Source organism: Tiliqua scincoides, chromosome 1 (assembly GCF_035046505.1).
Source record: "Tiliqua scincoides isolate rTilSci1 chromosome 1, rTilSci1.hap2, whole genome shotgun sequence".
In the NCBI taxonomy this organism is placed as follows: Eukaryota; Metazoa; Chordata; class Lepidosauria; order Squamata; family Scincidae; genus Tiliqua; species Tiliqua scincoides.
This window is the reverse complement of record NC_089821.1, coordinates 215,074,447-215,101,028: the sequence shown is the minus strand read 5'-3', so window position 1 is coordinate 215,101,028 and position 26,582 is coordinate 215,074,447. Positions and strand designations below refer to the sequence as shown.

At 43.6% G+C, this 26,582-nt stretch overlaps 1 protein-coding gene across 1 annotated transcript in view; it reads right to left on the bottom strand.

The window, feature by feature from the left end:
• Window positions 1–23,327, bottom strand: part of PLEKHG1 (pleckstrin homology and RhoGEF domain containing G1) — a 146,263-nt gene extending 122,936 nt beyond the window's left edge. The window contains exon 1 of the mRNA XM_066615658.1: window positions 23,282–23,327. The gene's annotated coding sequence lies outside the window, so the exon portion shown is untranslated. The remainder of the gene's footprint in view (window positions 1–23,281) is intronic.
• Window positions 23,328–26,582: the final 3,255 nt, after the last annotated feature.

Sequence of the window (26,582 nt, the reverse complement as noted above, 5' to 3'; positions counted from 1 at the left end):
ACATATTTTCATTTAAGAAATACCAGCTTGAGTTTTTTTTTCTAGCTCTCTTTGAATAAAAAAATAAACCTAACAAACATGAGCTTCAGCACTGGCATAGCTGTGACCCCAGGAATGGCACTCTGTGGGGGGCAGCAATGCCTCCCTAGTCACAGCTCTGCCCCCCTTACTTGCTCAGAGTGAGACTGTCTGCTTCAGCCAGTCTTGCGCCAAGCCAGTGGCAATCCTGGTCCCTGTGCAGCCCAGGGCCAAGACTGCAGAATGCCCACTCAGTTGAGCACCCACCCCAACAAGAGCCTCAGAAGCCCAGAGGAGGCTGTGTGCAGCCTCTGCAGTCCTCTGAAGGGCCTTTAACACCCACTTCTGGTTTTTACCGAAAACCAGAAGTGATGTTTTAAGGTCCTTAGAATGTCTTTTGAGGATCAGGGAAGCTTCCTGTCCTTCAAAAGGCCTTCTAAGGGCCTTAAAAGTCACTATCAGCAAAAACCGGAAGTGGGTTTAAAGATCTTCTAGAGATTTCAGAAGACCTGTGGAGGGCCGCGGAGGCTGCACGTGGAAGACTGCAGGAAGGGCCCCCACAGGCATGGCACTTGGGGCATTTGTCCCCCTTGCCCCTTAGGTACACCAATGCTCTGAGCAGCCAAAGACCTTGCTAAGAATGACTGTAATGGTAGGCAGATTCTCCTGCTGGCCCCCACAGTCATTCTCGGTGCAGTTGCTCAGGGCCAGGCTGCCTGTTTTGGCGTGCCTGGGATACATCATCACATCACCAAAATTACTTCTGGGGTGAAGAGGATGGGGGTAGAGGACAACTGGCGTACCCTGAGGCAGCGCACTAATCAGCTATGTAGCTGAGCCACAGAAAGTCAATTCAATAGTGCAGAGTAGGCATGCTCAAAACGTCGATCGCGATCGACCGGTAGCTCGCGAAGCAAAATCCGGTCGATCGCGCGCCGAGCCTCCCGTCCGCCATGTTGAAAGGGGCGGGAAAGGGCCCAGGAGCTTCCCGATTGGCCCGCCATCCTGCCTGCCCGCCTTGGCGACGGAGCCCCGGCCCTCCCTGCAGCCCCCCCCCAATGATGGCCTTTGGCTGAGGAGCCTCCGTCCCGCTCGTCCCCCCAGGATGCGGGCAGCGCTCTGCGAGGGAGGCGGAGGAGGAGACTCCAGCGCAGCGGCACCCCGTGAGCCCAGCAGGGGGCCCCCCCAAGGAGGCGGCGCTGCTGCTGAGGCTGGTAAGCCGGGCGGGGGGGCATCGGGCCTCCTCACCTCGCCGCCACCTCCGTCCCCCTCCCGCCCAGCATCCGCAGGTGGCCTCGCTCCCTTCCCAGCCCCCAGCTGCATCTCGCTCTCTTCGGGCGCCGGGTGCTGCGAGGCTGTGGCCGGCAGGAGGGCGAGCGCTGTCAGAGTAAGCATGGACTAGCATGGGACTTACTTCTGAGGAGACACCATAGGGTTGGGCTATGAGGTTGCAATTCTGTCCACATTTACACAGGAGTAAGCCCCACTGACTCTAATGGGACTTACTTCTGAGTAGACATGCATAAGGTTGACCCCAACATGTCTAATTCTGTTATGGCAAATGCTATTATTGTAAAAAAAAAAAACTCTGGTAGATCTCCAAGCCTTGCTGAGTTTCCAAGTAGCTCTCAAGCCAAAAAAGTCTGAGTACCCCTGGTGCAGACTGGGGCATTGCAACTGCCCTTAAGGGGTAAGAAAGTGGTCCTGCAATGCAATCTAGTGGAATCTGAGCCATGCTGCGCAGAACCTGAAGATTACTGGCTTTTGCAGTTCTAATACTGAGCACAGTTTTAGAGTTTAAACCCAATATACTTGCTGTTGGATGGCAAACCCACAAAGATTGAAAGTTCTCATTCACATCCATATGCTAAGCATCTCGAAGAACTTTGAGTAACTCTAGAGATGTAAAGTTTAGTTAAGCTATAAATACAGTACTTCAATGCACTTTATCTACAGCACATCCTAGGCATGTCTACTCAGAAGTAAGTCCCACTGCTTTCAAGTGTTCCTATGATTAAAGCCCTATTTAGATTTTTTTCCCTTCCATTCTGGAGTAGATAGTTAAAGCATGAAACAATCAACACTAAGAAGACCAAACACACACACAAAACCACAGCCACAAATGTGGTAAAAAATGCAAGGCCAATGTTGCCTTTGGACAAACAGCCTCAAGAGAGACTGGGAAGAATTATAGAATTTTATTAACTCACACTTCAAATCTTGTACGTCCAAGACATTCAAATTGTCCATAGCTGTGAAGATTGGGAGGATGAAGGGTAGACTGTGGGCCTGAGAGTTGGAAGGATGTGGTAACAACAGATCTAGCTTCTCAAGGTTCACGAATGTGACTTTAACAAAAACAATCACATCTGCACATGTTTTTTTCAAAGTTCTCCGTGTAAGGTCAAGATGCTGCCTTGAAGTTCATATAAACGTTTAGACAAAAAACTGAAACAAAATAATAGAAGAGGAGCCAATTAAAATATTTTTTCTCCCATCTCCCTCTTAAGACATATCAGATATAAACCTTGACATATTACATATTTCAGGATAGATGCAAGAAGCAGATTATGTTGTCCCAGGTTCCCATCCAGCCTGGTATGACTTCTTCCCTAGTATACACAGACCTGTTCTGCCATGGCATTTGCCACACTTGCAAGTATGTATTTTTAACCATGGTCAACTTAAAAATTGTGGCCTCAAATCTTCGGTTATGCAGCACAGCTCTCTTCTACAGTCATGTGTCTAACAGTGCAAAACTACACACGCTTACTCAAAAGCAAGCCCCGCCGAGTTCAGTGTCTATAGAATGGCAGCCTAGGCTATTTTGGCTTAGTTCTCTCCACAAATGTTTAACAGATAAAAGGTGACAAAATGACATTTGACTATGATTCAGAATCTAGTTATATTTGCTGCCAGCTACAGTAGCCAACTAAGGGCACAATCCTAACCAGGTCTACTGAGAAGTAAGTCCTATTTTGTTCAATGGGGTTTACTATCAGGAAAGTGTGTTTAGGATTGCAGCCCAAATGGATTAGAACATTATACTAGCATTTCTCAGAGGCCAAGAGTGACACAGAGATGAATCATTTACCAGTTGGGACATTTCAGGTGAACTCTCACAGTTGTTGTACAACAGCTCCCCCTTGCACAGAAAAATAACCTGCATCAGCAGTCTTACCATAAATGTATATGAACAATCAATGTTGATCTTACAAGGAAATGTCACTGTTGGCTGTGGAAACTCCCATGAGGGCACAATTTCAAAAGCAAAGTGATGCCTAAAACAAATGGAAATGTTGGTGGTATAATGACAAAAAAAGTCATTTCTCCAGAAGGAAGCCAGATGTTTGATTTCTTCTCCTCCAAAATGGCATTTCTGATGATAAATATTGCAGTATTTAGTCATTGTTTTTAAAGAGGTTCATGTTTCACTTCCTTTACTTTAAAGATCCATATCACAACATTCTGGCCAAGTATATTTTGAAGCCTTTCCATGTAGTTTTTGTAAGAAGAGGGAGAGGATTTCGTAGCACAAGAATAATCGTCAAAGTATTCAAATACAAGTACTACTGCTCAGTAAAGGTCACCATTCATTCCAATAGCTATTGTCAATACAGGTCATGCCTTGTAATCTACTGATACCGGAGTCCACCTTTAAACGCCCTGTAACAAGGAAAAAAGCGCCAAAATCCCATTTTCTATCTTCGTGCTGTTAAACTGCACCAGTTGCAAGCTTCTTGGGGTTAAAGAGAGCTTTAAAGACCAACTTCCAGGTTTCTTGTTCCTCCATTGTTACCCCAGAATGCATCAGTATAGATGCTATACAGCAGTGTTTCTCAAACTGTGAGTCAGGATCCACTAGGTGGCTCGCAAGTGAATTTCAGGTGGGTCCCATTCATTTCAATGTTTTCTTTTTCATATGTTTGACCTGATGCTACTATGGTATGTGACTGCTTTTGGGGAAATGTTACACATCTGTACTTTGAGCAGGCTATTATATATAGCTTTTAACAAAGGTAGTCAATGGGGCTTACCCCTGGATAAGTGTGGGTAGGATTGCAGCATATGATTGTTAACGATTTTCCTGCTTGATGATGCCACTTCCAGTCATGACATCACTTTTGGTGGGTCCCTGACAGATCCTCATTCTAAAAAGTGGGTCCCAATGCTAAAAATTTGAGAACCACTGCTATACCGCATTCAGTATAATTTCATTCCATTCGATTCCATTATTCACCCTATCTAGAGACTGAATGCAGTATAGCATTTATACCTTTGCATTCTGGGGCAACAATGGAGGAGCAAGAAACCTGGAAGTAGGTCTTTAAAGCCATTTTTCCACTGATTTGGTATCTTTTGATTTTTTTCCCCCAGGGGTTCTGGAACCCCCAATGAATAACGAGGCATGACCTGAATCTAGCACCTGGCAGGCTGGTCAGCCTGATCCATCAGAAAGAGATAGAATAGACTTCCTCATTTACCTTTAACTGAGATAACAGCTCTAGCACACATCCCTTCATGCCCCTTTCATTTTAGGTGAGCAGAAAAGACTTTGTAGATTGGGTATACATCAGGGTCCCTGCAAGAAATTTATTAGGGATCCCAAATAGTTCTGCAAATCTCAATTTCCAATGTGACCTATACAGATCCTCTTTTGTGAGCAAGGGGCACAGCCAAAAAGCATTCAGAAGGTTTAAAAATAAAAATGCAATGTTTTCCCAACAGCAATTTCAAAATTCAGATGCACATAGAAAGCAGTGGATATTTGAAGAGGGAAAATTTTCCAGCACCATCAGGCTATAGGAGTTCTTTTAGATCTAGAAATACTATCAACATTTCTGGTGAAGACAGAACGCAACAACTGGGTGCACGACACAACAGTGGAAAACTGCAGAGAAAGGTTCCCTTCCCATGTCCTCCAAAGTCAGCATGCAAGAAAGCAGTAATGTCTGCAGAAATAAAGGAAGGTGCTCTGCACATCCCTTGAATGTACTGGCTAAGGAGAGTACTGTATTTTCTTCTAATCAAACTATAAAGACAAGTTGTCCCAAAGGAATAAGAGACTAGCCTCAAATGCTCCTTTCATGGTTTTAGCTAAAGGCACATGCAAAAGGATACTGCCCCGATTCTAAAAACACACACACACAAACAAAAGCTAGTTGTTTGGTCAAACTACACAGAGTACTTTGAGTGCTACTCCATGTGAAAGTGCAGTATTAAAATCAACAATTTTAAGATCCAAAATTTGAAGTTGATTTAAAAAGTTCTTGTACACATACATGTATGTCACAAACATAGTATATTGATACTTGAAAAATGAATGAAATGGAATTTTTCAAACACGTCTAAGTAGATCTCATTTAATTCTAAGGGTTTAACCTGTATTACTTGACTGGTGCCATGACCAATATTTAGCAGCAACTTAATGCTTGTCAACAGATGCAAAATTAAGCTCAAAATCCTGTGGAGGTAGGCTGGAACATTTAAAGGGACATTCATGAGTTTTAAAACACAGATAGCAAATCTTTACAGTCACATCTCACATGGTCATTTTCAGTCAAGGGAAAACAAGCGTCAATAGGCCTTATGCTATTCCAAGACCTTATTTCATTCATATAAGTTCCATCCCTAATATATTCATTTATGTAAATTTAAAATGTAAATTAACTCTTTTTTTTCCTGGCCCCTGACACAGTATCAGAGAGATGATGTGGCCCTTCTGCCAAAAAGTTTAGATACCCCTGCTACAGACAATGTAGGCATATGCACCTCTGTTTCACCTCCAATGAAAAAGATGTCTTGGAGAGTTTCTCCAGCATACAGGATGTTTAACACAAAATAACAGATGTGCAATAATCACAGATGCCCGTTCATTTCCTTCATGTCAGCAAATACAAGCAGTCAGTAATTAAGACTCTCTATCTATTGATACAAAAGGAAGTGTACACATTTCCCTGATCATTTGACCATAACAATAGAAAATGTCACAGGAAGACAGCAATCTGGTTCCCTACAACTAATAAGCAAACTGATGTGTTATAACAACATTAGCTTTTCCTAAATTGTTTTACACCAATACAAATATATCTTTAACAATATTTCTAAAATTTGGAAACACCAGAATCTTATGGGTGTTTTCAACTAAGCAGGTTGGATAAGGGAGAGATCAATTCTCACCCTCTACATTTCAACTATAATGTTCTTTATATGCAATTTCCACTCCAGTAATAATTTGTAGGTAAAAACTCAGTGGTGGCTTTAACTGTGATTAATCTATAAATAGAATGTCTTTTTGACGAAAAGCAGAGCATGTTGTAAGATAAGATACTGAGACTCACAAGTGTATGTCAATCCTGCAACAGTGTGCAACTTAAAAACTGTCATCTTAAAAACGCAGTTATAAGACGAGCTTAAGATGATGGCCTTAACCACAGTTAAGCAGGAACAGTCCATGGGACCACGTCCTCCCCCTCAAACTTGCCTCCAGAAGGAAAGAATATTGAACACAGTCCAATATAGTCACAATTAAAAAAATAAATACATAGAATTCACTAGTCCGGTGCTTCCCAAACTTTTTAGCACCAGGACCCACTTTTTAAAATGACAATGTATCGTGACCCACTAGAAAAAAATTATCTAGAAAAATAATATTTTATTTATTAATAAATTAATAATAATAATCGGGGACCAGTGCTCCCGAGATTGCTAGAGATATGAGGCACAGAATATGTGTATAGACATTTCCTAGATTCTCCCTAGAAATGGTGCTCAAGGACTGTTCCTCCAAACCTTTACAGTCATTCCAGGGTACCCAGAAGTCTTAATTGGAAAGCGTGATGTGTAGTTAGAGACTTCCAAGCTAGATAAAAGGCTGAAATGGGTTAACATGTGATCTATGACACACCAGTTACTAGAGAAAATTGGAAATGTGACATTTTAATTTGGTGGTATGAAGAACCTGCTCACTGCGTATCAAATACACGTTTGCAATTATTTTTGCATCAGACATTTGTTTCCCTGTTACAAACATGGTAGAGTTGTGGGGGGGGGGGGATGTTTACCAGCAATTATAACTGCTTCCATCAGAACACAACCCAAAATTAGGAGCCCAGATGCAGTGTTATCTATATTTATCAGAACAAATACAGTATTCGCTTCACATAGCAATCATTTTTTTCCATCCATGTTTGTTCCAAGAAAAATATAATTGAAACCAGTAGAATTATGCATTGGCATATTTTCTAACAGGAATTTGACTAACTCAGCACATAATTACAATTTAAATTAAAACCACAGAAAGTATCTAAAGACAACCACAGAAAAAAACCTATTTTACTCAAAAGCCAAGTCACGCAACCATTTTTTCTCCTACCAAAACAGTAAGAAATAAGATATATTAAAATAAATAAACCAAAGGGCCAATTTAAGATTTGTCTGGAACTCTTCCCCACCCCCAAAGCCTATTCCATATAGTAAAAAAGATTCCATAAGACTTCCAGTTATTTTGGGCATTGCATTTTTCAGCAATAAGTTGCTGGTAAATATACCACTAAATAAATGATATATATTTGATTGTTGTCTAACACACATAAGCTCAAACATCTTTGCTTGCTGTTTTGCTAAGCATTTTACAAACATAGCTTACACTTGTATCTAAAGTGAGCAGCTTTCATATGTAATTTAAGTACCAATTTTGTCCACTTTATGCCCCTGATATAATTAATTATCCATTCATGAAGGAAAGGTCTAGAGGTGTTTGAAAATGGTGTTTATTTTACTAGAAGTAAGCCCATACTGTTCAATAAGACTTGGGCTGTAATTCTTTCATACTAACTGGAAACCAACAGTTCTATTCATTGTCTATCCCCCATTATATACAGCCTCTTTAAGAATAAGGTCCAGAAGGTCTCAAGATGAGAAGGACCATATCAGGAACGAAAGAAAATAGTTTCACTTTTGTAGCACGTTTGGGTGAGTGGTTGAGTTACTATAATTTCCTCAGGAGCCTGAACAATCTTAGACCCAGATGAACCAGTACACAGACACCTCAAAAGTAGTTACTTCATCAGTCTTTCTACCAGGGGACTTCCCAGAGTTTAAGCAATAAAGAGGCGTAGTTCATGAGGCTATTCTCAAGTATCCAGTATCTCCAGCCATTTAATGCTTCACAAGAGTTAAAAGTAACCAATATTTCCAAGAAGAGAGGCAGATTTGGGCCTTGGCATTCTTGGTGGTAGTCCCAGTTCTGGATTTTTTTTTTCTGCTTAAGTTTGCTGATCTTCATGTCCTCACCAGTCATTCTTGATATTTTAATTTAATGTATCATTATACAGTATTATATCTTGCCTTCTGAATTCCTAGAAAAGCTCAAGGTGGCTTATAAGGGTTAAAAACAATAAGTCAAATACAGTTAAAACAAAAGAATCCAGCCAATAAACCTCAGAGTAATGTAATACGCAAGCTAAATAGCCAGGAGACTAAAAACCAAACCTACTGCTCACAGCAACACACACCCCTACTGAACATACTCAAATGTAAAAATATAAAATTTCACAGGCAAGGTAAGTGTCGAGCTAAACAACAGAGCCTTCAACCAATGATGAAATACATGTACAGACACAAAACATTCCACAGTTTGAGTGTTGCAACAAAGCAGGGCTGGCCCAGGACCTCCTGGTGCCCAAGGTGACATGCAAAATGCCGCATGTGTCGTCCCCCCCTCCAACCTGGTGATGTTCTGAACCTCCCATTCCTTGGATTGCCTCCTCCTCTTCCGCTCAATTCTCCTCCATCTTTTTCCAAACAGAGACTGAGAGGAGGGGCAGTGGAGGTGAGTGGGCAGGTGGAGGGGGGAATCCCCTGCCAATCTACTGCCTGAGGTGATCACTCAGCCACTCTCATGAATGAGTCAGTCCCACAACCAAGGCAACCTGATGCCTTGTCCCCAAGCAACAAGATATCATCAATAAGCTACTCTTAGCAGGCAGCCAAGTCTGAAATGAGGCAGAAGGAAAAAAGTTAGCAGTCTAAGGGTATAGTTTACAAACATCATTATAGTCATACTCTCCCAACAGAGAGAAAGCTTGAACCCCTTGGGTACTTATACCCATTTATACGTAACTGAACATCAAATCAGACCATTCACCTGACAGTGGTCACTGTCCTTTATCTGGAGAAGCACTTTCAAAGCAAACAAGAAGACCAGATTCAAATGGCCCCTCATTTTTATGACGCCCAAAGCCAGCAGGAATGCTAAAGCAGCAAAGAACATAAGGGAGTCTCTGTTCACTTCTAGCCCAGACAATAAAGGTGAAGGAAGCAGAGACACTGGATCCATTCAGGCGTCAAGGACAGGGCTGGCCAAAACTTTCAATCTTCCCCACATTGCCCACCACCGCCTTGCACACCAGGAGTGAGGCAGTTCAGAGCCCACCTCACATGCTTCCTTACAGGTAGCTCTGGAGTAGCCTCCCTTCCTCCATGCTGGTCATGTTTAAAACAAACAGGATGGAGCAGAGGATGTATTATAAGAACATAAGAGACCAGATGGATCAGGCCAAAGGCTCTTCTAGCCCAGTTTCCCACCAGATGCCTCAGAGAGCACACATGACACCATTCTGTTGCCACTCCCTTGCATCTGGCATTCAGAAACAGGCTACTTCTACAACCAGGAAGTTGCACATACCCATCATGGCTTGTAACCTGTGATGGACTTGTCCTCCATAAATCTCTCCAATCCCCTTTTAAATACATGAGCTGGGAAGAAGAGGCTAAGGGGTGCCGTGACCCTAGAAAATTTGAGAACCACTGCCTTAATGCTTTCAAAGCGTTATTTCCTTGCCGACCCAATCATTTCCAAGGGCTAGGCAATATCTGTTGTAAGCATAACCAGAACCAGCATTAAAGTTGATATAGTCATACAATGGACTATCTCAGTCACCAAGGGCTACTTTTAACATTATTCAGACTTGCCCATATGCATAGGCCTGTATGCACACACTAAGTTTAAAAAAAGCTAGCGATGAAAGCATACAAATATACATTTCGCCTTTCCAGACTCATACAATTGAACATCTTAGACTGCACTGCCAAAAGAAGTCTCTTAGAAACAGTGCTCTCTCCTTTATTTAAAAAAAAAAATCTTAAAAGTCATTATTCAAGGTAAGGCTCTGGAAAAGAAAAACACATCCCCTTTTTTGAAAGAACACTAAAAGGTACAGTCACATACTTGGAGTGGAAACTGTATGCATCCAGCTGCAACTGATTTCCTGTATGGCAAAATACTGCAGGCATTCTGCTAGCTGGAAACATTACAGAGGCCTCCTACACATTACCAGGTTTTCAGACTAGGAAGGTGTTCCCAGTGGTTATTCCTTTGCCAGAATAAACAGTTGAGAGACTGATCTCTCAATATATGTAGGTTGGCTCTCCCTGAACCATAAACAGGCAAAGGACAGTTTAGGAAAACACACATACTCACCACAACATGAAATATGGCTCTCTTTTTGACTGAAACAGTAAATTACAGTACTGGAATGTTTTTTTCATTCCTCTCACCAGAAATCTGTACAATACTTACCAACAACATTTCCCAGAAACAAACATCAATGTTTCAAAGTACACCTGGAGAAGTTACACACACAACTATGATTTTCTTCATGTTCATTTGCAGTGGACACCACACCACCCTAACACCACACCACCACCCTAACACCTCTTTGTTCATTATGTGCATTGAGAACGAAAAACAGCCAATAACTTTCAACTCTGAAGCTGAGACACTCCAATAAACCAATTTCAGGAATATAAGAATCCTCCTAAAGGAGACGGAGGATCTAGTTAGCTAGCATGCCATTTCCAATATTAGCGAGTCACATGTCTCCATGAAACACACCAGAAGGGCATGATGGCAGCAGGTCCCCCTCTTTTCTTGAAATAGATAAGAGCCAAACTACAGGGTACGATTGATGAATGTGTCCACTGGCCATTTAATTTTTTTGTTAAAAAGGACAGTGGGGAAGGCACATGACCTGGAGAAAAACTGCAGTGTAGAGATAGGGGAGTGTGATGAATCCCCTGCATTTCCCCATCTTTCTGTATTTGGGTAGTTTTAACATCCCATTCAGCTGCTGGAGTATGATGCAGGCAGCCTTTATCCTTTGTTTTATGTATTGCCTCCAAATGACCTCCATGAATTCAGAAGAAGAGGATGGTTGATAGTCAGAAGGAAGTGATTGAAGATCTGAAGGAGACAGTGAACTCCCTAGTATGAAAAAAGAATTGCCCATTGTTTGTGTTGCTGCTGCTTTTTTAATCCTATAGATCAGTGGTTTTCAAATTGGGGCATCGAGATACCCCAGCCTGAAGGCCCTGGCCTCTTTCCCCTTAAGGGGCGCGCACAGGGGGGAGGCAGCGGCGCGATCAGGAGGGCTGCAGGGACTGCAATGCACTCACCAGTACCTGCAGCAGCCGCCCTGCGGTACCGGGAGCTCTGTGCAAGTGCCTGCAGGGCTCCCCAGCTCGTTAAAAGTGCAAGTGGAGCGATCGCACTCCACTTTCCGCAAAACTGGAAGTGGAGTGCAATTGCTCCACTTTTACTTCTAATGAGCTGGGGAGCCCTGCAGACACTTGCGCAGGGCTCCTCACACTCCAGGACAGCTGCTGCAGGTACTGGTGAGTACATCCCAGTCCCTACAGCCCTCCTGAGCGGCGTGATCCCGGGGATTGCGTTGTTGCCTTCTTCCACCCCTGCTGCCTCCCCCCCCCCGCTCCCGCAAGAACTTACAGCAATGCAAACTCTCCTGGAGAGTTTGAAAATTGCTGCTATTGGTAGAGGTGTGGGGGATTTTTGTTGTTACTGTTCTGTTGTAAAAAGACACAAAATACCACATTTTGGGGTTTAGGGTATTTTCCAGAAATTAAAATGGATTACTTTTCCAGTTAAAAATAATACTGTGGTTGCACCTGCTGCTGACACCACATCAACTACCTAGATTACTTTTAAATGTTTCAATAAATATGAGAACTTGGAATAAAGACACATAACACCACTTTCTGCCTTTCAAACTAGAGTTCTGAGTCATGCCTGGGTCACTATCTCCCATGGTCTCACAAATTCAATTGGCCAAGCTGAACAATTCTGACCATTTTTCTGTGTCTAATAAGTTGATTTCTGGACCATCATCTCTTCCTTGACAGTCTCTTGTATCAGCTGCCTTGGTTCTTCCATTAATTTCTCTCCAAGCAAAGCCAAAATGTCCTCGACATCATTATCACCCTCTTTGAAGTTTGATTGATTTGCACACTGCACAATCAACTTGTCAATATCTGCAAATGCATCCTGGCAACTACTACATTCCTGAAGCACTCTGAGCAGCAGATTTTTCCAAACTTGGTTACAGTATTGCTGAGTGACCTTCTTCCAAGCAATAGATATTGTCAATAGCAATTTTAATGCTGTAATTCTTCCAAAAGTTATTGACTGTTGCGTTTCTTGTTATTATTCAAGCCTATGACAATGTGCCGCATCACCTCTGCATTAATAGGCCTTGAAAGTAATAACAACATATTGATCCATGAGTCGGAGAATAGAGGTGGCAGTTGAAGGCAAAACAACTTTTTATTTTGGTGCAACACCTTTAATAAACCTACAATGACCAGGTGCACTATCCAAAAACAAAATTGCCTTCTTGCCACAATATTAAATAATGAGCAGAGAGAGGTATTTCATGATACAATGCAGGATAACCACGGTTGCCTAAGCCTTCTTGTTCCAATACCAAAGATATGCAATTTGGTTTTCAAAATGTCTTTGAGTGCTTGTGGGTTTTGTGAAAAATACACCAAGAGTGGTTTCAGCTTCAATCACCTTTCAGATAGGCAGCAAGAAGAAGAGAAAAATGTTCCTTTGATACCTTAAACTCAGATGCCTGTTTCATCCTGAGAACTAAATGTACTAAAAAGCATTTTCTTCTCCCCCCCCCCCCCCAAAAAAAAGCTTCATTTCATTGCCATTGAAGATCTGCTTTGGTTAGTAGCCGTCTTCATCAATAATTTCTTTAAGATCAGCAATATGTGCGATATCAGTATTGGCCTGTCTCTTTCACACTGTGTAAACTGGCAAGCTTCTTGTATTACTCAAACCAACCAAGGCTTGCTTCAAAATCCATGTCAAGAACTACTTCTCCTGCTTCTACTGCCTTGGTCTTTAGATCTTGAAATAAAATAACAACCTTTTCTTGGATACCATTAAGGGGCAAGCATGAGTGTATACTATTAGCTTGGCTATCTATCCAAGTGCAAGAATCCTGTCCTGTCTGCTCTAACATTGACTCGCATGATCATGCTCCCAACATCCACCCCAAAACACTCAATTGTGCAACCTGTTTTAGTTTATCTTGTTGCAGAAAGATCATTCTACTGTTCACAAAGTCAAGATTACATTGAGACAGATATCCTTCAGAACAGTCACCATGTTCCAACTCTTTTAAGTGCAACACTTAACGGCCTTCTCACTTTATTCACTCCATGACCACTAGCAATAGGAATAGGAGCTCCATTGTAACATTTTGCATGTGGTGCTACAAGTTTCGATGTGCTGTGCAGGATGGGAGGTCATGCTGGCACTTGAGAAGATCTAAGGAGAGCCTGGTGCATGACTAAGGGAGTGAGCATGTGGTGTGAGAAGACAGCAGCAACCCAGGCAAGGCTTCCTCTGTCAATCTCCTTCTCCTGCTGCCACCATTTACAGTGCATGCTCAGACCTGCCCCTTTTTGATGTGGTACACTCATCCTTGCATGCATGGATGAGCAGGCAGGCAAATGTACCATTCCAAGGAGGTAAGGGGTAGGAAGAGGAGGCCTGCCTGCACAAGAGAAGGAGTGTACACGTGCCATGAGACAGCAGCAACTCAAGCAAGGTTGAACACTAAATTTAATAGATATGACTTTATAAACTATATCTCATTATAATGAAATCTTGTGACACAGTTGTTCATATAAATTTAGCATACATTTGTACATAACTCTAAGAATTTTCATAACAGAAAAAATATTTGCATCCACATGGCTGTTTGCTGTCTCTCAGTGAAAGGAAATCAGCCCAGCAGGAAGAAGGTTCACAGTGGCGGGTGGAGAAAGCACAAATAATTGTAAAGTCAAAATGTGTTGGTAGGCCAAATACGGCCTACAAGTTATGGTTTGAGGGTCCTTGGTGTTGCATTTTGAAGAAGAAACAGTTACACAGGGTAATTCCCATTTGCCTTGCTCTTTTATGGCTTCCATTTTCTTCTCGCCTCACATCCTGACCTCTTCAACTTGCATTTCTGCAACCCCACCACATTCCAAAGTTCTCTCTCTCATAAGTTCCTTGCCCTTTCTCCTTATCATCAACCTCTTTTTTTCATAGCCCTCCTTTTCTTCTTCCTCAAACTCTTCAGTTCTTGCACAGTTCTCAGAGTGGAGGGATTCCACAATCTGCTCCCTTTCTATGCATCCTATAACTTCCCATACTCAATCTCTCATTCCCTCTTAAAAAAAGCAACTTTACAACTGTTCTAGCTTCTTGGAAGACTGGATCTTCTTCTTCTGATTCATTTCCCACTCACTTTTAGCCAGTGGAAAGCAGATCACAGTCACTCTGTTTGAAGCAGACTGAAGGGAGGTGGCAGCAGACTTGCCTTGAAAGACACCCTGAGTCTGTCACTCAATGCATATCCCATAGGTTGTATTATATATGAGCTACGCCTGTATTCCTTTTTACAAAGAGCATTAATATGTCTGGAAATGAAGTAACTGACAACACATTTTGTCTAATATTTGAAGACCAATAGTACTATTAAAAAAATGCAAAAGTATCCCAATATTGGTGCCTGGTTTAAAAAAAATGTTTAAGAAGGAAACTAAAGTTTAGACACAGAGGCAGAACTGTTTAAATATAAATTAGCAAAAGGTTGGCTGGTAGCATCCAAGTAACCAATGCAAAACACATTTTGGCATCTCGGCCCTTTACTGCCAAAGAGCCAGAAATGCAAGAAGTGTACTGCACTGTCAAACATATAGCAATTCATCTTTTTTTGTCTTGATTGCCAGCAGTCCACTGGCTGCAGCCCAATCCACAGTTGCAAACTCCACTGAAAAGAACAGGGCTTGCAAAACTGGGGGAAGGGAAATGGTAGTACCAAGTCACTGCTGACCACATTTCAATTCAAACTCAATACGCCAAATTCTCATTCATGCATCCTGAATCAAAGGCATGTGTTGTGCTCAGCTTATTGCAGTAGTATGGGCCAAAATTGTGGGTGCCAGCGTCCTTTTTTTTTAAAATGCTACCAAAAGTCTCACTGCCAGACTGCCATAACTTTTTCACTTTATAACTTTACAAAAGGCAACCAAGCCAAGACCCTCCAGAATGCATCTCTGTTCATGCAATATAATTTGATTCCTTGGTTTTACGAATCGTTTTCTGAATCCTAGCCATTTATAATAATCTCCTAAATCCAAGGCTCCTCCCATAAAATGCTATTTATGTATATCAAGGTGACCTATTAACTCACATTCCCATCTCAGCTATAATTTACCACAATAAACTGTTCCAACATTTGGTTTCTATTGGGTATTTGAAGCATGGTATGCTGTGTCCAATCCACCTTAACTTCCTGTGCAGTGAGGCAGTAGCACCAGTGTGGCATATGCTGCACCCTGCAGGGAAGTTTTGATACGTTGAGGTTACCTTAGGAGAAGAGAACAATTTGGACCTGCACCTACAATATCACTTGCACAAGTCCACACTGATCAGTGAAAGCGGGTCAGGCCGAGAAAGGGGATAAAGATTCAGCAGGTACTACCACTGCCAAACTGATCATCTCCTTCCTTGGCCTAATCTACCCTCTTCCCTATACCCACCTTTTCCTTGTTCCTCCCACCTCCTGCCCCATTCCAACCCCTCTCTCCTCCCTCCAACCCCTTGTCTCCTCAGCAAACATTATAGTTCACACTCCAGCAGTCTCTCACCTTGACTACGGTAACCTTTTCCTTGTTGGTCTTCCATTGGCTTATCTTACCCCCTTTGCCTTGATTTAATATCCTGCTGCCACAGCAATTCATAAACTCATTGCATACATCATGTCACATTCCTACTTAAATCCCTTCATTCACTTCCTGTCTGCTCCTAGATCTAGTACAAGCTCCTTGTCCTTAAAGTCTCCCATGGCCTTGGCCAACTCTCATATCCCAAAAACAACACTCCTACTCATGACCTTTGTTCATCAAGCTCCACCACCTTCAATCATCTGAAAGTTTCCTGCTCCCTCTAATGACTCTACTCTTTTCCTCTTGCCACTCTTTATGCCTGGAACACCTGTGGGATGCTCACAACCTCCATCTGGAATCCTAGGAAGTCAGTCACCACACCTTAGGCCTCCAATCTTTACAGTAACCTAATTTAAGTACATGAAACTGAAAGAATTGTGTATGTTATGTTTACCCCTTCTTTCATTCCCTCCCCTTTGTTTCCTTTGCATAAATTTTTAGATTGCAAGTCCTTTGGAGAAGGTACCTGTCTTTTTTACTCCAAGTCAAGCACCTTGTACATTGATGGCCTTGTTGGTATCCTTCAGTCTCGGAAGACTATGGTATTGCGCTCTGAATGGTGGTTCTGGAACAGTGTCCTCTCCAGTGCACAAACCCTGGGTAAAGTAGATATGGAGGACAGACTGTTACCCATGCAGCAAATCCCCCCTCTCCATGTCGCTGAAATGGTCCGGTGGAAAGGCAGAAGCCAATACAGTTGGTTCCAGTGGTGTTGCAGGAGTTGCCAGAACGTGACTGTGTTCAGCCAAGAACTGCCTCAGGGACTTCGGCTCTGGATTTTGCCTCGAGGTTGACTCCTGAAGCCTTTTCCATAACTGGATGTAGCCACAAGGCAGTGGAGGTTTGGGATCAGAGTTTTCCTTCTCTCAGATGAGCTGCCTTCCCAGGCTGACGAGTCCCATCTACCTGGAAATGGTACCCATCTACCACTGATGGCACTATAGGAATATTATTACATGTCAAGAAAAAGTACATGATATAGCTCCCCAGGACTGTACCACTTCAGAATATAAACTGAGAGATGGTGTATACTAATTACATTCTCATATAGCAGAAAGCCTAAAATATTTCTTCTTTATGTGCTGCCTTACCGAATGCAGGAAACACTTAAGAATGCATTCCTAACAATATTCTGAAGAGCTGTCATTCCAGGAGAACTGGGACACAGTCATTTTCTTCAATGCATGGAAACCAGCCAGTTGGGAAGATGAGAGCCCAAAACGTGACTGTACTTGGTCCAGGCTACTTTTTTGTGAGTATCAAACGAACACACGAGATTGAAGTCGCTATCTGAATGCTACAGTTAAATCAGCATAGATGCTTGTGGTGGAGCATATCGTAGCCGGCAAAGAGAGTGCTACCAAGAACTGAAAATAAACCCAGACTGTGGTTGTATGAAATCGCTTCTAAAATTAAGACCGATTAAACTTTCCATATAGATTGCCAGTTTTGAAAAAAGAAAAAAAAAAAGGTACAGCTCAACTAGGCATCAAAAAGAGCAAATATTTAAGTTTGGAGGTGATGTCGATATAATTTCTGAATATACACAGTTACCCCACCTGATATCATCTACAGTTTTTGCCAGGTCTAGATAAAATACTCAAGTAGTGTGCGACTATTCAAGATATCTACATGTGCGGTGTTGTGGAACTTCAGCACTACTGGATATCAGGAAAATTTTAAAAAGTAAATCATAAAAACTTATCACAGTCACATACTTCTCCTTTCCAGCTACAATTCCTTACAGCCCCCATAGTTGCTATTTCCAGTTTTAGCTTTACTACAAGCAAACAGGATTCCATTATAAATTTAGCTGCAGGCCAGGACCACAAGCAGTTGGAGAAATTTGAACCACACGTCTTAATCAGTAAAGGCTGTTCACTCTGAAAAAGGAAGACTTAAGAGCAATATATCCTACAATGCTGCCGGTACTTATTAAAAATTAACCTTTCAGTGATGCTTTTCAGTTTGTCACCTTTGATTTATGTTTATCACATTCATAAACTGGGAGCAAACAGCACTGCAGAAGGAAGGAGTGGGAGGAGATTGAACTGAGCAGCAAGACCTTGCTGAGCATCTAGCCTGATTGAAAGGAGGCCAGGGTGGGGATCAAGCCACCTTCTTACTACCCTCCAAAACTTGCCATAGCTAGCACATGTGCATTAGGACTCACTTAGAAGCTAGAGTGAGTCTGTACCCATTGACTACAGGATGGTTTGGAGAAGAAGGTGGTTATGCAGATCAGATTGGAAGGAACAGAAAGGAAGCCTCATTCCGGCTCAGTTCCATGATGCAGAACATATGATCCAAGACCATTCCAAATAATTCTCAGAAGTAACGCCTTCAGGGTGTGGAGATGAGCCACTGTACAGGGAATTGGGCAGGCAAAGGGATACTTTCAAGTCTGATCTCTATATCTTGCATCCCAAACCACCAAACTGGGTAGCTCAGAAATATGCCACAGCACATCCAGCATGGCCCCAAAACTGTAAATATTCAGGAAAGGGGATTTCTTGTGGTCCCCCACTGTGAAATTAGATACGACGACTGCAGTAGTGACTCCCAAATAGGCTCACAAAACAAAATACAACCTGAACCAAGATCTAAGCATTATTCCATCATCACCTCAATTCTACAGCAGAGCTTTCTGATGTTTTATAAGCTGGTGAAAGGAAATTTTTAATGTAAATAGACCCGAACCATGTTTTCATTTAGTTACAAAGAAACAAATAAAATGTCATGTTAAGTACCAAAGCATCAAACATCAACTTCGCTATTGGTACATAAGGAATCAACACTGAAAATTATTTCTACAGTTCTGCTATGACTCACACACAAAAGAGTCAGTGTACTCCAATGAGTAGCTAATTTTGAACCAAAAAAATTTGTTTCAATCCTATCTTTGCTATGAACTCACTAGAAGGAAGGGAGGTAGTCAATGAAGTCACAGGGTCACTTTAAATGTAAGAGTGAAGCAGGGAAATCGGATATGTAAGTGAGTCATACCTCTGATGTAACGTCCAAAGGAAGAAATACCTTTTATTGTATATAACTTCACACAGTATTTTCAGAAAAGCAGGTACCTATATTTTGTATTTAGATACCATTTTGTCTAATTGCTTAGGACCTTCTTGGGCACTGTTTAAAGGAGTGGAACTGTTTCAAATAAAAATAAATAGCCTGTTTCAGGCTTCAGAGCCAAACCCTGTTTGGCCATTATTAATGCACTTCAAAAACAATGGTTACCACAAACTGTAATGTGGCTTCAAATCAGAATAGAAATGCAAGTTAAAGTCAGAGTCAAAGACCAATGAATCAGATTTCATTTCTGGACTCCAAACTCCGATTTGCTTTAACCAAACCATATTGCTAAGATATCTGAAACAGATCGTTAATGTGAACAATGAAGCAAGGGAGGGAACTGGAGTGCAGGGGGGAGGTAAGAGGAGTGTGAGCAGGAGGCCCAACCATGACAACCAAACCACCATTTGGCCATGACATGTGAACTGGGTAATTACCTCAACAGTCCTTACAAACCCCTGTAGGGTAAGAACAAAATCTTGTGGCACTTCAAAGACAGGTGTGGTGTCAGAGGTCGCTCCAGTGAGGCATTAGCTGAAAGCCTATTCTTATACCTGGACCTGCCTGGCTCCTGAGTCTTCAGTGGCAGCACCCAATATGCCATTAGGTCAATGGTTCCCAAACTGTGAGCCATGGCTTCCCAGGGAGACATGGAAACCAGCCAGGGAAGCTGCAGAATCCTAACAAAAAACTGCTACTCTATACAATGTATAGGATTGTAGCCACAACCAAGGGCCCAGAAGATCAAGGGAGCCACCAGTCAAAAAAGTGCCTTGCCTCAGAGCCTCCAGCTATGTAAGTGCAGGCCCTGCGCAAAAGACCAACACATTTATTTCTGCAACATTATTTCAACATAAGCTTCAGATGCATCTGATAAAGTGAAATGTCCTCCACAAACACTTCTACCTGAAATAACTTCATCAGTCATTAACGTGTCACAGGAGACTCTGTTTTTGCTGCTACTGACTATGGGCCCAATCCTATCCAATTTTCCAGTGTCAATGCAGCCATGCCTATGGGGTGTGTGCTGTATCCTGTGATGGTAGGGTAGCCACAGACGCCTCCTCAAGATGTGGAAACATTTGTTCCCTTACCTTAAGGCCACATTGTGACTGCACCGGTGCTGGAAAGTTGGATACGATTGTGCCCTAACACAGCTACCACTCTGGAGGTTGTTGTCGTGTAAGGCAGGTCAGTATTATCATCTTCATATTGTGGGTGGGCCAGAACATAAGAGACAGTGGACTGCTTAAGGCTATCCAGTCAGATGTCACTAAGTCACTAGGTGACATTTGAATTGGAGACCTCACAACTCACTCACTTAATTACCATGAGACTCAGCAGGGCAGTATATCATCCCAACAATTAGACTTTTGAACTCTCTCACACATGGTGCCCATCCATCTCACTGTGTAGGAAATGTGCAGCTTCCCCTGCAACAGGTCACCAGAAGGGCAAAAGCCGGTGTGTGACTAATGCCCACTTTCCATGCTATGGCATAACCAGTCAAAATCACTCTCAGCTTCCCACCTGTTAGAAGTACTGACACAAATACACATCACCTCACAGTTCTGTGAGGAAAGATAACCACCAATAAATTCTGTACACCAATAACTGCTACATGAAGTTGCTATAATAAAAAGTTTTAGATACATACCTAAAGACCAATCCCTGCTCTGCAACTTAGATAGGCTGAAGTCTATCTAAGTTGAAAAGTTTTAAAAGTACAACTTAGATAGGCTGAAGTCTATCTAAGTTGTACTTTTAAAACTTTTCAAAAGGCCACTGTGGGTTACTTGCATTCCATTGCAGCAATGGAATACAAAAGATGTGACTATCAATGATCTTACACTTGGCTCTCCTGAAATAACTCAGGCATCAAATGACTGCTAGAATGACAAAAACTCTTGAAAACTCAAGCTTTCCTCTCCTGGCTCCAGGATCCTTTAGTGGAGGCTTGATGCAACACCTTCTGCTTTTCTAATCTCTGCAGTGCCATAATAATAATTAAAAAGTTGCATCCAATTTCTCCCCTTTATATAGCTGTTCAAAATAAAACTCTACTTCGTGACAACCCTCATAAAAACATGGTCTAGCACAAGCTAGAAAGGGAGCACCAGATGTTAAGGTGGAAGACCTAGTTAAATTATCTGGTGACTGATATACAGTATTGCCTTCCAGTACTTTTTTTGAGGCGAGTGATAATGCCAGACCTTGGATTAGTTTTAGAGCAACAATTTATAGCAGCAATGACACTGACGCTCTTATGAATATTAATTGCTATCATGTTTGGCTCAGTAACATACCCCTAAATAGGGGCCAAAAGGGCTTGCCTCCCCACAAAAAGCTGCCCCCCCACTAAACAGACAGTACACATGCCTCTCATAAAAATGAGACTTTTACTTATTCACATGTCCGCAGCATAGTTGAGACTTGAGCATTGTCTACAGGCATCTTTGTTTTTTAAAGGGGAAAAAAGTTACAAGACAAAAATAGCTTATACAGTTTGGGAAAATTAATGGAAGGTGTTCAGGAAAAACTAAAATAATAATAAACTGAATGCACTGAAGTTTATCCAATACAATTGAAGTTTCCATTACCACCACCACCACACACTTCTAGGCAGCTGCACGTTTAACAGAACAGAAATCACAGAAGTTGTCTGAACACCACCTGGGACAGCTTTTAGTTTCAGGAAAAGAGCTTGTATTGTTTAAGAAGCAGCTTGACTCTCTCCTCAGTTGCCCACTTACTTCCCATGCACACCCCTTATCTCAGAGCTGTGTAACACAGAGGTTCCTTGCAATAAGAACCTTAAGGCAAGGTAGTAAATCACTAGAACACACTGGCCTGTGTTCAGACATACAGCTTTACAAATATGCATTTGGAATTCTCCATCTTGCAGCCACTACATATATGACACCCAACCTACACAGGTGTATGGATAAGATGTGTGCACTCCTGCAAAGCCATCATGTGTCAGGAATGCACACCTGCCTATGCGCACTCACACCAGACACTCACCACCCACTGAAGCTTCTCAGTGCACCTACATGCATTCACTCCCATGTGAACCCACAGGCACAGGGGAGATGGGATTAACATGCAACTTCCATCCTATATAGGGAAAAGCAACTAACATCATAAGAGCATGCACAGAGCCACTCTCAGACACTTTTCAACACCTCACCTAAAGAACTGCTCCTCCACAGGTGGAAAGTGTCTGCGGAAAAAAAGAGGACATGATTGGAGCTCTTTGGTTGTTCCTACTTCTAGGAAGCACTCTGAGTAGGTGAAGACAGCCTCACTCTTCGACTTGTGCCCTGCTAGCTGCTGTTCCACAGCTAATGACCCAGAGAGCTCCAAGACACTTCAAGGAAGGAAGGATGCTGGCCAGGATCAGGGAGCAGCAGCTCAAGGATACAACCCTATGCACACTTTTTCTGGAAGTAAGCTCCACTGAACTTGATCGGACTTACTTTTGAGTAGACCCCCTTAGGATTGGGATGCAAGCCCAAGAAGAAAGAGCACTGGGCAGGGAGTTAGAGCCCAATCCTATGCATGGCAACTCAGATGTATGTCCCATTAGAGTCAATGGGCTTACTCCCAGGAAAGTGTTGATAGGGTTGTAGCCTGAGAGCCACATCTTAGGCACGTCTACTCAGAAGTCCCATCAGAATCAATGGGCTTACTCCCAGGAAAGTGTGGATAGGGTTGTAGCCTGAGAGCCACATCTTAGGCACGTCTACTCAGAAGTCCCATCAGAATCAATGGGCTTACTCCCAGGAAAGTGTGGATAGGGTTGTAGCCTGAGAGCCACATCCTAGGCACGCCTACTCAGAAGTAAGTCCCATCAGAGTCAATGGGCTTACTCCCAGGAAAGTGTGGACAGGACTGGGCTGTTAGTTCTCAGGTGCGCAGCGAGGAGTTTGCAGTCGGCTCTGCGCCGGTCCTTTAGTGGTTTCCTCCCCTCCTGCTGCTCCCCACCGGGCACAGCCCTGCGCCCCCTCCCCCCTACGCGAAGCAGCTGAAGGAGGAACAATCACCGGGGGAACCAGGGGGCCACTGGAGACCCCCGGACCGTCCCTACCTCTCGCGGACGGCCTCGAAGGCGAAGGGCGAGCGCGCCAGGCGCTGACTCCAACTTCTCCCCGCGAGGAAAGCGAGGGAGGCTCCCAGCAGCTCCGGGAAGCACGAACAAAGCAGCAGCGCCCACTGAGGGGCGGCAGCTCCGAGGCTCCCCCGCCCCCGAGGGGCTCCCAGCCAGGCTGCTGTCCAGGTGCAGGCGGCGGCGGCGAGACGGAGGCTGCCGCTTCTTAGCTCAGCGCCCTCCTCCTTCTCCAGCGACCCCCGTGCTGTGCGCTGCAGAGCGGGGCGGGAGCCGCGGCGGCAGTAGCCTCCCTTCGCCCCACTTCCTCCTCCTCCTCTTCCACCCTCTGGTGTGTGGGAGAGAGTGCCTGGAAAAGTCCCTCTCCGGCGGCGAGCCTGCCTGCCTGCGCTGCGCCCTCGGCGCACTGGCTCCTCCTCAGGGAGCCTGGCTTGGCTGGCGTTTCCTCGGCAGGGGGAAGCCGCAGAGTCGCCTGCGGAGCAAATGCCAGTCGCGAGGGGCGTACAGCACCCCCAAAGCCCCCCCCCCACTGCGCTCCTGGGTTTCCACACAGGCGGCAAGCGCGTCACGCAGGGGGTGGGGACGGCCTTTCCATCAGCCACTTCTCTCATGGAGGCCACAATCCTGTCCACGCTTTCCTGGGAGTAAGCCCCATTGAGTAGAATGGGACTTACCATTGAGTAGATGTGCCTAGGATTGGGCTCCTAGGCTGCAATCCTATCCACACTTACCTGGGAGTAAGCCCCATTGACTAGAATGGGACTTACCATTGAGTAGATGTGCCTAGGATTGGGCTCTTAGGCTGCAATCCTATCCACACTTACCTGGGAGTAAGCCCCATTGAATAGAATGGGACTTACCATTGAGTAGATGTGCCTAGGATTGGGCTCCTAGGCTGCAATCCTATCCACACTTACCTGGGAGTAAGCCCCATTGACTAGAATGGGACTTACCATTGAGTAGATGTGCCTAGGATTGGGCTCTTAGGCTGCAATCCTATCCACACTTACCTGGGAGTAAGCCCCATTGAATAGAATGGGACTTACCATTGAGTAGATGTGCCTAGGATTGGGCTCCTAGGCTGCAATCCTATCCACACTTACCTGGGAGTAAGCCCCATTGACTAGAATGGGACTTACCATTGAGTAGATGTGCCTAGGATTGGGCTCTTAGGCTGCAATCCTATCCACACTTACCTGGGAGTAAGCCCCATTGAATAGAATGGGACTTACCATTGAGTAGATGTGCCTAGGATTGGACTCTTAGGGCCCAATCCTATCCCATTTTCCAGTGCCAGTATGGAAGCATTTAGTCCCCTGACCCTGGGGCTGCACTACAACTGCACTGATGCTGGATGGTAGGATTCGGCCCTTAGTCGACTTTCCTTACTTAAACAATATGGAGGGGTGGGCTTTCCATACTACTGTCAATCAAAGTGCACTGAATTCAACCATTTATATCCTTTCCCTGTTTTTGCTCCCTTTTCGACTGTTCTCTCCCCACTCCTGCGCATTACAAGCAGCACTCATTCAGCAGGTGCAACTTTTCCAGTGGCTAAGCAAAAGCTGTGCATGTTGAATGTCTGGCTGATGTACAGATATCAAAGCACCAGGAGCACAGCCCACAGGCTTTTCAAAAAACATTCAGCTAAACATGCTTTTCAGAGCCCTAGAGGAGGAGTTCACAGCTTCCACAAATGAAAAGGCCTCAGAGCTCAACAAAAGACATCATTGCAGTGGGGATTATTTGAGGACCAAACACACTTAAAATACACATTTGTGGCACAATAAATTGTATAGAAGAGGTCATTTAGAGCCAATTTGGTGCTCATGGGGCAACTTTTTGAAATGCCTTTAGGGCAGTGTTTCCCAAACTGTGAGTCAGGACCCACTAGGTGGATCATGTGTCAATTTTTGGTAGGTCCCCAATCATTTCAATATTTTATTTTTAATAGACTTGATGCTACCATGGGATGTGACTGCATTTGGGGAAATGTTACAGATCTGTACTCATATAACAGGCTACTATGTATATATATTTAACAATGGTGGGCTTACTCCTGGGTAAGTGTGGATAGGATTGCACCTAGGATTGTTAACAATTTTCCTGCTTGATGATGTCACTTCCAGTGGGTCCCGACTGCCATTCTAACAAGTGGATCCCAGTGCTAAAAAGTTTGAGAACCACTGCTGTAGGGCATTCCTTTTCAATTTAATAGGTAAAATATTATTATTTAATAGGTAAAATGTTTGATTTGCAGTATCTGGTAAAAAAGAATTATAATAATACTTTAAGATTAAAAAAAAAAATCATGGTTTAGTGGAAGTCTGAACTGACTGGCAGTAACTCTTCAAGATTTTAGACTGGAGTCTTTGCCTGCCCTGTGAGCTGAAATCTTTTTCTGGAGATAATGGGGGTTGACCTTAAGAGCTGAATAAACAAAGTGTTCTTCCACTAAACCATGATTTTTTTTACCCTGGTGGCCCTTTTGATTGAACGATCTGACAGACTGACTGATATTACCTGGTCAGGTAGGCCAGCAGTCTGAACAGCTTCATATGACAGGGTAGGTCTGAACATTTATTGAAACTTTTGTTGGAAGGGGCATCTCCCTGGAACCACATTTTGGCTTTTTAGAGTATTAACCTGAAGCTATTAATATCTTCAATTCTGTTACAAGGAACCTGTGCAAGAATGAAGTTATTAGTTTAACCAGCAGAATTTTTTTTTTAAATTCTCTATGGGCCCAGTCCTAAAGGCCCATGGTGCTGACCACCTCAGCTCCAGCACTGCGGTTTCTTAAACATGCTGCAAAGCACATTTTCAGCACCCTTGGAGGAAGAAGCACAGGCACAGCACCAGTCAGCCCTGGGTCCAGTGCAGGGTGGAGGATGCCTGGAGATAAGTAGCACTGCGGGGTGGCAGTGCAGTCTTTTGGGGAAGGAGGGAAATACTCTGGGGGAGGGCAGGGCAGGGCAGGGGTGGAAACAGTCTGGGAGGATGGTGGGACCAGTGGAGGCCTCCCCCACCAGATCCTATCATCCACGTTGGGCTGGAAAGCCTGACACATAGGTACTAAAGTCTGTGCTGGCAAAATAGCCACTCCAGACATGAGAAGCCCCATTGAGGAACCTGGGCTTTCCTTAAGGTAAGGGGATGTCCCCTTTCCCCAAGGACCCCTCTGGTGACTTCTCAGTGCCTGCAGGATACAGTGGTTGCCATTTTGGCGCCACTGCTCTTCCAGGCACCTGAAAGGATAAGATTGGGCTGCATGAATCCAATT